We start from the raw sequence: 14,154 nt of genomic DNA, 5'->3' as shown, positions 1-14,154 counted from the left end.
AGGACGCAGCAGCAAGGTGCCACCTTGGAAGCAGAAACTGGGCCCTCTCAGGACACTGAATCTGCCAGGGCTTGGACTTCCCAGCTCTCAGAACTGTGAGAAAAAAGCTCTATTCTTTAGAAGTTACTCACCCTCAGGTATTTTGTTACAGCAGCACAATGAACTAAGACAGATGGAATGTGTAAGAAGAAGGCTGTGAATCCTTGTAGGGGGCAGGTAGTTTTGGCATCTGTTTGCCTGGCTTCAGATCCACCACCTAATAGCTATTTTCATCTAAAATAAGGGGCTATTCATAGTGCCTCCTTCATTCATCATCATCATCACCCGGTCAAAGTAGGGCCCTGGAATCTCAATAACGCCGCATGAGCAGCTGCTTTGGCACCATGCAGGGAATGGCGTGGGTAGAGGTGGTATTCCTACAGCACAGAGCAGTGGTCCTCAAAGTATGTTTCCCAGGTCAGCTGCATCAGCATTACCTGGGAGCTTAGTAGAAATGCGATTTCTCAGGTCCCACCCCAGACCCGTGGAATCAGAAACTGGGGGGCAGGCCCAGCAATCTGTATTTTAACAAGCCTTTTGGGTGACTCTGATGCACACTCAAGGCTGAGAACCACTTCTCAGAATGAGGCAGAAAACTGATACCTACAGGCTGGGTCAGGCTCCCAGACATTTTTGCTTGGCCTGCACGATGGTTGAACATTTTGAAATTAGGTGTCTACATTTAAAGTTTTGGAGATTTCACGTAAAACCTCAGACTTCCAGCTTCTCCACTGGCTGGAGTGGAGTAGTAGCTGCCGCTTAAGACAGAGCCAGGATTCTCCAGTTTGCCTCATTCCTGCCACTCCCTGTTATCACACCTGGCAAGCTTTGCTCATTCCCTGTACCTGTTGGGATGCTGCAACACCTGTTAGGGACCTGTTTATTTAGAGAGGGTGCTAGATGTCATGCAATAGGAGCCCTTCCTTGCACAGAGAAGGATGCAGAATGCCAGAGGGGAGGTGCATTGGTGCACACCGATTGGTCATGGAATTAGAGCCTCTCAGAGCCCCTGGTCATGTCGGCCCAGCCCAGGACTCCAATGTCAAGCCACTAGGATATTTTCAAGGATAAGACTCTGGATCATATAGACCATGTCCCTTTCGCCTTGGAGTTTGGGTGTGAGGAGAGAGCTGGTGAGCTGGTGGAGATGTCTGTCAGTGTCCTCTACTCTTAACCTGAGCGATGGACAGAGGAGGGGCTGTGTACAGACAGGCAGCAGGCTCTCACGCAAAGCAGGCGTCCTTTGGACACAGCCCCAGCTAAAGCTGCAAGGAATAAAGCCACCCGGGCCCACTGGCTACAGTGATGATGGCAGCTGATGAGTTCGCTTAACCCTGACTTCACTGGGCTTTCAGGAGTGCGCTCAGCACCGGAGGAGGAGAGCCCAGAGAGGTGAGAGCCGGCCAGGGAAATCCTCTTCCTGCAGACTCTGCCCGGGCGGCCTTGCCGGGCTGAGCGCCTGCCAGCCCCAGACATCATTCCTCCACCTCCCCCCAGACCGCTTCTCTCCGTGACCTTGCCCTTGAAGAACACTGCTCTGACGCCTGACTGTTTCAAGGACTCCCCTCCAGGTATTCTTTCCAGTTCTTTCTTCCTCAGGCTCCCTCCGGCGGCGGCGTAATCCCTCTCCCCCCTCAGGAATGTCTTTCACTAAGCATTGACCCCAGACTCCTAACTCTACTCCACTTTGTGCTGATTATAAAATGCCAACCCCCGACTCGACCCGACCCTCACTGCCTCCTTTCCCTCAGCCCCAGCGACTGCCAGGATCTGTAGCAGCTCCCAGCCTTGCGTTCCTCTGGCACCGGGGCACCTTTCTGGCATCCTCCTGCAGGAGGGCTGGGGAGGAAGAGCTGGGCACTGGGATGTGGGAAGAAAGGCCGAGTGTCTCCGTGATTCAGAGGGGGAGGGAAGAGAAAGGAAGGGGTGAACATGGGTGGGGGAGGGGTAAGGGGGGAGGGGAGGGGGGAGGAAGCAGTGTTCACTCAAAGGTCAGAGGGAGCCAGAGTGTTGAAAAGCTTGAAGGGTAGAATTATGGGAAATGGCGATTTAACCTAAAGCAGTGGTTTTGAATTTCCTGGACCTTGACCTGCAGTAAGAAACACATTTTACATCACAACACAGCATGCTGCTTGGGGTTGGCATAGCACACATATCCTGAAACTCAAGTTTCACATAAAGATACTACATATTAAAATACTAAAATACTAATATTTCCCATTATAGTCTTCCTTTTTTCTATAGGCTTATCTTTTTTATATAATTATAATAAAGTTATTAAACATACATAATATTATAACTATTAAAGTGATTTCACAATCCATTAGTGGTTCATAAAAATCACAGATTGAAAACCAATAAACATAGGCAGCTGAGAGTCAATTTATTATTGGCTTCTAAATCTGTGAAATGTGATTAACAAAGAAAGATATTTATAAATAAAGATAGCGAACAGATATAGTTCTGAGCACTTTTACATACACTGTTTTATTCAGTCTTACAAATCTATGAGTTACTACTATTATTTCCATTTTACAAATGAAGAAACAGACACATTGAGAGTTCTTATATCTTTGCTCACGCTGGTAAGTGGCACAACCAGGATTCGACCCTGGCAGCCTGACACTGGAGCTGTATTCCAATATTGGGCTACTCCTGCTGTCAGAGAAAAAAATTGTCCACTGATACTTGTTAAAGCACAGTAAGGCAGACGTTATTGAGGACAATCGCCACAGGGACCACTGCAGTGAGACCTTGCGGAGGGGGAGAGATTGGGCTGAACTCTGAGTACAGCACAGGTAAGTGGGAATTTCCAGCCAAGGAGCAGGGTGGGAGTCGGTGCATGGAAAATTACTAAGAAGAAACTTCGGAAGTGAGGGGGATTCTGGTGAAACCGACCTAACGGGATTCTTGCTGAAGACAGGCCAGCTGACCAGACACCATCAGGGGGATGGTGGAGGATGAGGAGCCTGATCAGATAATAGGGGGTGGTCAGATACTGGGATGGGGGTTTCTTGCTAAACTGAGGTAGCAGGCTCTTTGCTAAAATTGGATTTTACAAGGATCTGCACAGATGGGCCTAGCAGGAGATTTAGAAGTCTAACTGAAGTTTGGCCAAGCGAAGAATCTCTGTCACTGCACAAGGTGACCTGTGAATGTTTATTGAATCGTTGGTTCAGAGCTTTGAGCTCAGCGCTCCAGGGTCACAAATGACTGGATGTAGCTCCTGCCACTTCAGGGGTGGCTGTCAATGGTGACAGGGAGCAGATCAGGAACACAGAAGTGCTGGCATGACGGGACCTGAGGAATCACAGAGTGGGGCAGGAGTGATCACTGAAGCCACCTCACTTCAGATGGGAAACTGAGCCTCTGAGACCCCTAGAGCTCCAGGCTGAACCTGGCAGGAACTCAAGGGCTATAGGCAACTAAATCTGTTCTCTTTCCTCCAGTGGCCTCCTTGCAGGGTTGTAGAAAGCTGAGATGGATCTCCATCATAAGCTCCTGGAAAGAGAAGGGGGCACGTGCCCAGTTCTGCCCCACTGGCCCCAGCATCTGGCCCCATGCCGGGCACACGCTGCCTACTGCTGTAGGCATCGCTTAGACCATCCATTTTTTCTTTATTGTGCGGTGCCTTGTCATTTCTCTGCTAGGTTTTTCTTGTGTGTGCCACTTAAATCTTGTATTTTAGTTAATTCTCATTGCATTTGATATCTTCCCAAGTGGCTAGAACCGTAAGCACCTTGAGAATGGGGAGTGTCTGCTTTCTTTACTGATATACACTCAACTGCCGTGCACAGTGGCTGTCTCACAGGTAGTTGTTCAGTGAATGAATGAACATTGGGGAATCATATCCTCCACTTCCCAGCTGAAGCACTCCTCCTCCAGTCCTAGCTGGGGCTTCATGCTCAACACGTGTGTTCTTGTCTCCTTCCTTGGCAGCAAGCTCATGGATTGGGAGAGGGAGAGCAAGGACCTCAGAGGAATTACGCGATTGAGCCTGTGGCTTCATTTCAGCCTGTGCAGTAAATAAAACTGCCAGGCAGCTCTAGCCTTCCTGGGTCACTTAAAATGACTGCATGCTTGCTGTTCCATTCTTTCTCTGCCCTGCATTTCTCTTGCACCTTTGCCCTCTGGCTTCTAGGTAGCAAATTGGCTGATTGAAGGAACGGGTGGGTCATTGGAGGGCCTCCTGGGGGAGAAGCTAGATCATTCCCCCCCTTCCTCCTCCCTCTCTCCCTCCTCCTCCTCCTCCTCCTCCTCCTCCTCCTCCTCCTCCTCCTCCTCTCTTGCTCCTTTTGCTTCCTGCCATATATGTGTCATGTTCGGCCTGGCAGCAGGCTGTGTCTCTTCTGTGGCCCCAGCTCTCTGGGGGCAGCCCTTGCCTCGGTTCTAGCTCCTGCTGGATGTAGAACGGCCGGATTTCATAAATAAATCTGTGAAATAAATAAACCAGTGAAATCTGAATTGCAGATAAACCAAAGATGTTTTAAATTAAATTTTTGATTATGATAAAATACACATAACATAAATTTTACCATTTTAATCTTTTTAAAGTGTACAATTCTGTGTGGCACTTAATACATTCTATATTGATTTTTTTTTTTGAGACAGAGTCTCACTCTGTTGCCCTGGCTAGAGTGCCGTGGCGTCAGCCCAGCTCACAGCAACCTCAAACTCCTGGGCTTAAACAATCCTTCTGCCTCAGCCTCCTGCGTAGCTGGGACTACAGGCATGGCCACCATGCCCGGCTAATTTTTTTCTATATATATTTTTAGTTGTCCAAATAATTTCTTTCTATTTTTAGTAGAGACAGGGCCTCACTCTTGTTCAGGCTGGTCTCAAACTCCTGAGCTTGAGCAATCCTCCCACCTCGGCCTCCCAGAGTGCTATATATTGATTTCTTAAAAATACTAGCAATGATTCGTTATCTATCTGAAATTCAGATTTAACTGGTGTCCTGTGTTTTGTGCAGCAACTCGGACAGCTGTTGCTCCAGGGCTCTGGAAAAACACCTCTTCTAGTGGTCCCTCCAGCCCAGGGAGGCTTTGCTAGTAGCCCCTCTGTAACAATTTTGCTTCATTTGCTTCATTAACATCTCTGACTTAAAGAGCCCCCAGCCCTCCTGTTTCCCTGGCTGGACCCTGACTGATACAGATGAGGAGAAATATCCACTCCCCAATCACCAACAGCCCAGATGTCAAAATAAGGTCCCCGAGTGAGCTGAGCCATGCTCCTGTGGCCTCCCTCCTCCCCCAGCCCCAGCCCCACCAGCAGCCCCTCTCTCCCCAGCAGCTCCTAATCCTCCTCTGCTCCCGCAGGCAGGCCAGGTGTCTTTGTAGCTCTCAGGTGCGCCCTCACCCCCTGCCTGGGGTGACTGGTTCCCCCTGGCGGTCTGCCTGGGTCGCCTGGCCGGCCCCTCCTCCTCCCCCAGCTGCCTGCCATCCGCCCACCTGCCTGCCTTTCCTCAGGGCTCCTGCCTGGCTGAGCCCTTCCTGTCGCACGTCCGCACGTCCGGCACGTCCCCTGCGTCTGCAGGCTCTCCTGCTCCCTCCCTGCCCCCTTTCAGACAAGACAAAGGAAAGAAAAGGGTGGCTCTTGTTGCATTCAGTACTTTTATTAATGAACACAAGAACAGAAACAGCTGGCCCTGCAAACATTCCTGCTGAGCTGGGGTGCTGTAAAAGGAGACGACGGAATCCTAGCATTTTGGTTTTGGAAGGGACTTTAGGAGCAGATTAATCTCATTCCTGTTCAATACAGGGGGCCTCTCCCTAAATCACCAAAACCAGAAACACGGCAGGAGGCAGGAGACTCGGGGAGGTTAACAGTTCAGCCGCTGGAATCCAGACAAGAGGTTCCTTTCAGCACCCGGCTCAGTCCTTTCCATCCTGAGAGCCCCAGCGAGGGTGTAGTGAGGTGGATCAGCGCAGCCAGTGCTGCTCCGTGTGTGTGTGTGTGTGTGTGTGTGTGTGTGTGTCTCTCGTGCTGCTCTGGGGACTGTGCTACTGCACCACAATGAGATCAGTACAGAGACGAAGTAAGCATTCAGAAAGTTCTAGAACAATCTGATATTGCTGCACCTTCCAAATGCCTGATTGTTTTTTTTTTTTTTTCCTAGCAACTCATGGTATGCTTGTATTTTACAAAGGTGTCAATCTGTGATGAACTGAGGGGCAGAAATGGGTCCTTCGCTGGAGGGGACAGGAAAAGCACTGTTTTGGAGCACACACTCCGGCACTGAGGCTGGGTTTCACAAGAGGACAAATGTCCTGAGGCAAGTGAGGTCACCTCTGAATCTCAGTTTCTCCTCTGTCAAATGGGGACAATGGTGGCGCCTACCTCCTGGGACTGTTGTGAGAGTTCTACAAGTTCAGCATGTGCTCCGAGTTAATTTTCCTAGTGCTTCTTGATCTGAATTGGCTACACCACCAAGACCACTGTCCACCGACACCCTGTCTGAGAACTGTGATGAGAACTGTGAGGACGGAGCTGCTATTCCCACTCTTTGTTTGCCATTGTAGTAATTACTGGTGTTAAAGCTCTCTTCTTTCCATAGCCACAGTTCTACCCCACCCTCTCTATTGAATCACAGGACTTACTATACAAGAGGAAACCTGAGGTTTCTAGGTCAAACTTGGGAAGGGGTCCACCCTGGGGATAGCCCGGGGGCCAGGATGGAGCTAAAAAGGGAAGCCAAGGGCAGCTACTGGGGTCTGAAGAGAAGGTATCAAGCCAGGAGAGGGAAGGGGCACAAAGCCAGAGTCACAAAATAGGCACTTAAATGGTTACTCCAGAAGGGCAGCAGAGATGGACCGTGAGGAATACATGAGGGACAACGGGGCATGGTTCTGACGTGGGGGGGTGGGAGGGGTAGGCACACGCGCAGCTTTCTCTGAAGTGTAGGCCAGGCACCTCCTGCTGTGCTTCCAGAAGGCTGAAGGTGTTCTCTGACCTCTGACAGCCCCTGTGTGCACCTTAACACATCTCCCTCCCCCCAGGACGGGATGTCCCTGCAGCCCCTGTCACGTGGTGGAAGGGAGGCATTACCACACCGTGTCAGCAAGCAGGCAAGTCTCCCAGGACTTGAACCACACGACACCTTTGATCCTGGTGGCCCTGTTACACCCTGCCCTGCTTCTCTCTTTCCTTTGTAGAATTCTACTACAATCTTAAATTCACATCGCGCTTACAGGCATGCTGGATGTGCTTTATACCGTGTTTTTCTTTTCTTTTTTGAACTTTGAATTACTTGCCAACATTTTCAAATTGGGAGAATTCATGTAAAAGTCTGGAGAACTGATTTTGCTTTGAAAGCCAGCCACTTTGGCTACATTGGACCTTTGTTCCTGCAAGGCCACAATCAGCTGGAGCTGAGCAATGGCTGCTGCTTCTAGATGGCGCGTGGGCTGTCCTCTTGCCACAGTCCCCACTGCTCCTGAACGTCTGGCTCTTGGCTTCTCTAACTTGCTGCTATTCCATTTCTGGTATATATATAGACATTTGAGTTTTCAAACCTTTGTCTAAACTTTGGACTCTTGCTGGGTGCGGTGGCTCACACATGTAGTTCCAGCACTTTGAGAAGCTGAGGTGGGAAGATTGTTTGAGCCCAGGAGATCAAGACCAGCCTGGGCAACATAGTGAGACCCTGTCTCTACAAAAAATAAAAAAACCCACCTGGGCATGGTGGCACATGCCTGTAGTCCCAGCCACTCAGGAGACTGAGGACGGAGGATGACTTGAGCCCAGGAGTTTAAGGTTGCAGTGAGCTATAACCATGCCACTACACTCCAGCCTAGGTGACAGACTGAGGCCGTGTCTCAAAAACAAACAAACAAACAAACAAACAAACAAACAAAACTTTGGATTCTTAAAACGCCCCTAATATGATTCTTTTTGTAACTAACTGCTGGGACATGCTCTTTTCCATCTCCACCCTCTGACCCATCCCCTACTCCTTTCCTCTCCCCCAGTCTCAGCACAGCTGGCACTAACATGTGTACAGCATTTCTAAGATATTCACACCCTACAGAGAGGGTCCCAGGGCTTCCAGACCTTTTCTCGGCCTGGATCCCCTACCTACTTGCATGAATATTAAAATTTACAATAACGTATAAAACGTTCTCCGAGTGTCTGGCCTGTGGAAGGAGTTAAATAAATGGAAAGCATTGCTACTGTTTGTACCACACCCTAGTGCTTCCAAGTGCAGACTCCCGGACTTTTCTTGAACCTCTTCCCTTTGATGTCTCTCTAGAACTCACACTCACGCTCTCGTCATTTCTCTATGGACATGGCCACAGCTTTCTAACTGGCTTCCCTCACTCTCCTTGGTCCCCTTCAAGGAGAAATCCTTTCTCCCAACATGCATCCTTTCTCCCTGAAATGCAGTTTCGTCCACGTCACTCTTCTGCTTAAAACCTCCAATGCTGCTCCATCGTGTCGACACGAGAGAGCTCAAGATTGTCAGTGGAACTTAGAGGTTGCTCTGTGACCCAGCCGCTCCCTACTGCTCCCGCTCCATTTCCCAGCATTCCCGTCTTACCCTGGACCTCTCAGGAACACCAAACCACTAGCAGTTGCTGCAGCATCCCAAGCTCTGTCTGCTTCCATGCCTTTGGCTGTGCCATTCCAATGCCTGCAAAGCCCTTCCCAGCCCAGCCAGCATCTATCTGTCCTCTCAACTCCATGCCTGAGTCTCCACCACCTCCAGGAAGTCCTTCCATGCGGAGGCAGGTACCCGGCCACCTCACCCTGAGGTATCCTCAGCAATGTCCATGTCCTCTGACCCCACATGGCCACCTGCTTTGTTAGGGAGTCAGGTCTTTCAGAACAAGAACTGCATTAGTCTGGCTCATTTTTGTATCCCCAAGGCTCAGCCCACAGTAAGGGCTTAATCAATGGATGCTGAATAAATGACTCTCACATCTCCGATTAGAAAGTAACTGTACCTTTCTAATGAAGAGGTGAGTAGGTGATATTGGACAGAACTCTCAGGTGTGCACCTCCCAACTTTGTGAGGCTAGAGAGCTTCTGCTCGGCATTTTCCTAGAGACAGCCTTGGCTAGAAACTCATTTCACCCTATTCCTTCTCCAGGGGTTCACAATGAAGTGTCTTCTATTTCTCACCACAGGTGTGGTAACCAAATGACCTGCACTGTCTGAGATCAGCCATTCTGTCTCTGTCCCTGTCATGCACACCTTTACTGTGGGACCACAGGTCCTGACTGAAGGTGTAGGAGCCATGGGCACCCTGCCCACAGTCCGTGATCCCCCATGCTTTTGGCTTCTTGGAAAGGGAGATCGGCACAGATCAGACGAGAAGACCATGGGAAGTATGGGGTGGAGAGAGCAGCAGTGTGTAAGAGTCATTTATTCAGCACTTCACGTGGTAGCAGGTCCTGGCGAGGTTCCAGACACAGGGTGGTGAGTGCACTAGACACAGTTCTTGTGTGCAAGGAGCTTATGGTCCAGCGTGGGAGACAGACGTGCATCAGAGCCTTGCACAAATAAATGTGAAGCTGTAGCTATGAGAAGTGGGGTAGGGAAGCCCGCGGAGTTGGTAAGGAGGGTTTGATGCAGCGAGGACAGGCCATCTGACAGTTGAAGGAGGGCTCGGATACAGGACTGGAAGAGTTGATGAGGGTGTGGAATGAGGCTGGCCAGGGGCACAGACCCCATGCAGGACCTTGCAGGCAGGTCTAGGGCTTAGAGTTTTTATCCTAGGAGCCATGGGAAGCCACTGAGGGGTTTTGAGCAGGGTATGAGTGGATCAGATTTGTGTTTGGGAAGAATCTTCTCTGGCTACAATGTGGCGAGCAGATCAGAGCAAGGTCTTTCTTGCTCTCTCAATAAGAAGGCAGTGAGGAGAAACCTCTCCCGGTGTCTGCCAGTCATTTCCGCTGCCGCCTCCCCATGTAAGGTCCACTGGGGCAGAGGAGAGTTGTATGTTTGGGTCACTGATCTATCCCCCAAAACTAAAATTGTGTCTGGCATGTAGCAGGTGTACCCCAGGTGTGCGTATGCCTCAAAAATTCCCAAGAGCTTCAGGGCAGGTTCATGTCGATCCCAGATCCTTAGTTGGCTAAGCGAGGCATCAGTCATCTTGACTCATTTGACTAACTTGTCCTGGGGCCTAGCGTGCGCTCACGTGGAAGATCCAAAGGACCCTGCTGTCATCTCCAAGGGAAGAAAGACAACAATCAAGGAAGTGGCAAATGCAGGACAAGAAGGGCTCCACTGTCTGTGGTGTAGAATGATGAGTTTATCAAAAAGGGATCTGTTGGAAGTTCCTTGATCAAGATCAGTAAAGTCTCACTTGATACCTGCTTTTGGTAAGCTGCATGACCTTGGGCAGGTCGCTTTAACTTCTCAGAGCCTCCACTTTCCCCATCTGAAAAGAGGGAACGATTAGAGCTGCTTTGTGGGACTTTTGTGAGAATTAAATAAAATCACGAAATGAGATCGTTTTTGTAAATCACTGTGCTAAGAGGCTGGCACACAGTGGGCCACCCAGCTGTGCCTCGGCTCTGTTTATTCTTCGTATTTCTCCTTCTCCTTCCTATTCTTCCTCCACCTCCTCTCTTGTTGTTGTTGCTGTTGTTATTAATATCATTATTAGCAAGCCAGCCTCCTTGTGTTTCTCCAGAACACGATTATGCATCGTTGAATAAATCTACCCTGCTTCTACCCCCTTAGAAGTATTCAGAGTCGCTCACATGGGAAGCAGCTCCATTGCAGCTTTGGACGGCATGTCCTCAGGACTTTCGGTTTGGGCCTCACATTTGAAATCACGTTCTTTATCTCCATCCTCCATGGCTGAATATGTGCAGTGTGTCTGCCTAATCCGAAGTCACTCTGGCCTCTCAGTGTATCCTACAAATAGCTGCTTGTGAGAATGGCTGCCCCCCCCCAGCCCTTGGGGTGCCCTCCTGCAGGCCCTTTCCTAAGGGAATTTGCATACTCGTAGCCTATATTTTAAGTCAAATCATTTGACGTAAGCCCTCCAATGGTGGAAAATCTCTGTAGGCATTTTTATGTGAAGTGGAAACAGACAATATTATTTTTATAGAAAGACCCCTCCGGGACCTCACTATCAAATAGAGAAGACCGGGGCAGGTCTGGCATTTGTGTTTCAGAAAAGGCTTAGCAGGGACGGGAGGCCAGGCTGCCAGCTTCCTGGGAAGGTCACATTAATTCTTGCCTTGCATTCAGAGTGGGCTGAGGACACGCCTTCAGGAGACAGGGGCAAACGGAATACAGCTTCTCTTCCATATCCGTCCGGGGCAATTTGAATGAGTTATGAGACGGCTGGCCTGTCATAACCTCACGCTATGGTCCAGAAGGGACCAGACCCCAATGGGATGGAGGCAGAGTCATAAACAACTCCACTGGCTACACCACACTGTGCTTATCTCTGCAAATATTGACTCTGAAGGATCAAACAAGTGGCCAAAGAAAACAATAATATTTTCCCCCAGAGAGAAAGTCCTATTCCAGACAGCTAGGACCAAGTAGGGTGGGCAGGCGGAAGGCACACCTGCAAGGTGAAGGTCTCCATGCAAGGGGGCTGCTCTGGCTCGATGAGTCCCCTCGGAATTGTTATACCCAGGGAAGGAGAGATGGGACTCAGGGTGCCATCAGGTGGGCTTGAAGAATATCGGGCACTCCGTGTTCTGGATCTCAGTTTGCAAAGTCAGAGGATTGCTTCAAGAGGCAAATGTCCCCCAGCAAAGACCCAACTTCAGATTTGGCAAACATTGAGTTCAGCCCCCTCTTTGGACCCCGCATACTGCCAAAGACCTTCACCAGTGATTCCATTGAATCCTTAAAAAGCCCCGCGAGCTAGGTGTTCTTACCCCATTTTGCAGGAGAGGAAATGGAGACTCCAAACAGTTTGGTGACTTGCAAAAGAAGTCACATTGTAGGTTACCTGGCAGAGCTGGGATTGGAACCCCCAAATAACTACCTCTAAAGTGTGCTATGCTTGTTCTGGTTGTTTTAGGCTCTGAGATCTCTTTGTGTTACAACTCAAATGCCCCTTACACACTGAAAGTCCAGAGAGCAGGATTCTGGACAAAGAGCAGGAACTGAGGTCATTGATTGGCTGAGCCTCCGGATTGTTTACTATTTTGTAAAGATGTGGATGGAAATAATTATTGATTCCCCGTTCTGGCTCCTGGGCAGAAGGCACAATTCGGAAAGTGTTGGCAAGATGCCCAATGCTGTAACCCAGCCATACAGCATGCCTGTGCGTGTGTGTGTGTGTGTGTGTGTGTGTGCCTGTGGCTAGTGGAACAGTGGTAGAGGATTCTTTGTGACTCTCTAAACCTTCTCTTCTGCTGAACCCCTGGACAATGACACCTTAGAGTCCCTTGGCCACTGATTATCCTTATAATCTAGGAGAGTCACTACCGACTCTTCTCTAGTGCAGGAAAGGGCTCAATTGTAGAAGGAGGCATTGGGGGAGTGTGGGCGGGGGGTGGGAGGATGAAGATAATAATGATGGAGAAAAAGAGGCAGAGAGAGAGAGAGAAAGCGAGACCAACCCCAAGATAAGCTACAGCGTGACAGGGAGAAACAACGAAATAAGAGATAGAAATAGTTGCACTGTGACAAGTTGCCTAGAGGAGAGAGAAACACTTTACAGAAAGTGAGCAAGAGAAGTTTCACTGGAGGCGGCAGTGGGAACGATTTCAAGTGGGAAGACAGCGCACACCGGGAGCTGCGGCTGCGAGGGGGTGAGGGGAGGGCGTGGAGAGCACTGGGAGCCACAGGGGGTGCTGGGTGCTGCTTCCCATGGCCCCGAGGCCCTGCCAACCACTGCAGCCTCCAGAAAAGCAGTTTCCAACAGTCACCTGTAGTCCATGGCTGAAACCTAAGGGGGATGTGGGAGAGAGACAGGATTCCAAAAAAACCCTCACAACCAAGGAGACAGAGGTCTGATTTCTAACTCCTCCTCCAGGAAGCCCTCCCAGCCCACTGTTTCGGCTGCAGAGGTCCCCACGATTCATCTAGAGGCTCACTGTCCCCTGGCTTTGCACTCATAGTTCCATAGAGTTATAATCAGGGTTATAATTCTCTATAGGCTCTTTTATTTGTGTTTTTCCTGTGGGTGTGTATTGTTTCTTTTAATAGCCCGTACATTTCTCTCCTATTTCTGTTATATATCCTTTGCAGTATCTGGTGCAGGGCTCCTGTTCTTTTGGGTACGTACAGCACTCTGTTTCTTCCCTGTTATGCTTTAAAAAAATTCCCATGCTTATGAAATTTTATGCCCTTGTCCTGGCCATGTCTTTTATTAAAAATTCCCTTCTTACTAGCTTTTTATACTTCCATTGCTCCTCATGAGATATTTATTATCTCAGGAAGGCAAAGCAGGCATAATTATTCCCATTTTATAGATGAGGGAACTAAGCCTCAGAGACATGCCTATCACTTACCCTGGCCAAAATATTAAAATGTTGTCTACGTTTTGTACCCACATATGGCACACAAGTTGATTTCAGGTGGTATTCCAAGGAACATCTTTTATTTGACACGTTATGTGGTTTGTTTTTATGTGTAATAGGAAAAATAGCATATTAAGCCTGTAATTTCAGGGATATTTTCGTTTGCAGTGTTTTTATTTAAATAAAATAAGTGAATTGATTTAAACATAAATATTGCTAAGGTTGGAGGATCACTTGAGGCCAGGACTTTGAGGCCAGCCTGGGCAACATGGCAAGACCCCATCTCTAAAAAAATATAAAGATAAAGAATATTAGCCCGGCATGGTGGCGCATGCCTGTAGTCCCAGCTACCTGTGAGGTGAGGCAGGAGGATGGCTTCAGCCTAGGAGTTTGAGGTTGCTGTGAGCTATGATCACGCCACTGCACTCTAGCCCGGGGAACAGAGAGAGACTTTGTTTCAAAAAAAAAAAAAATTAAAGAACTAATAATTGACCAAGATATGGCAAACATTTGGAGGAGGTTCTTAAATGACTGATGTTCAGGAAATACTGCTCAGTGTTAGCTCTGCAGCCAGGGGGAAGAGGTGAGGGTGCCAGCTGCAGGGACCACTGCTTTGGGAGTGGAGCCAAGGATCATCCGATGACTTGAGTGAGGAGCTTCTTTTCACTGG

Source organism: Eulemur rufifrons, chromosome 1 (genome assembly GCF_041146395.1).
Source record: "Eulemur rufifrons isolate Redbay chromosome 1, OSU_ERuf_1, whole genome shotgun sequence".
NCBI classification, from domain to species: Eukaryota; Metazoa; Chordata; class Mammalia; order Primates; family Lemuridae; genus Eulemur; species Eulemur rufifrons.
The sequence above is the reverse complement of the archived record's forward strand: the minus strand, read 5'-3'. Positions refer to the sequence as shown.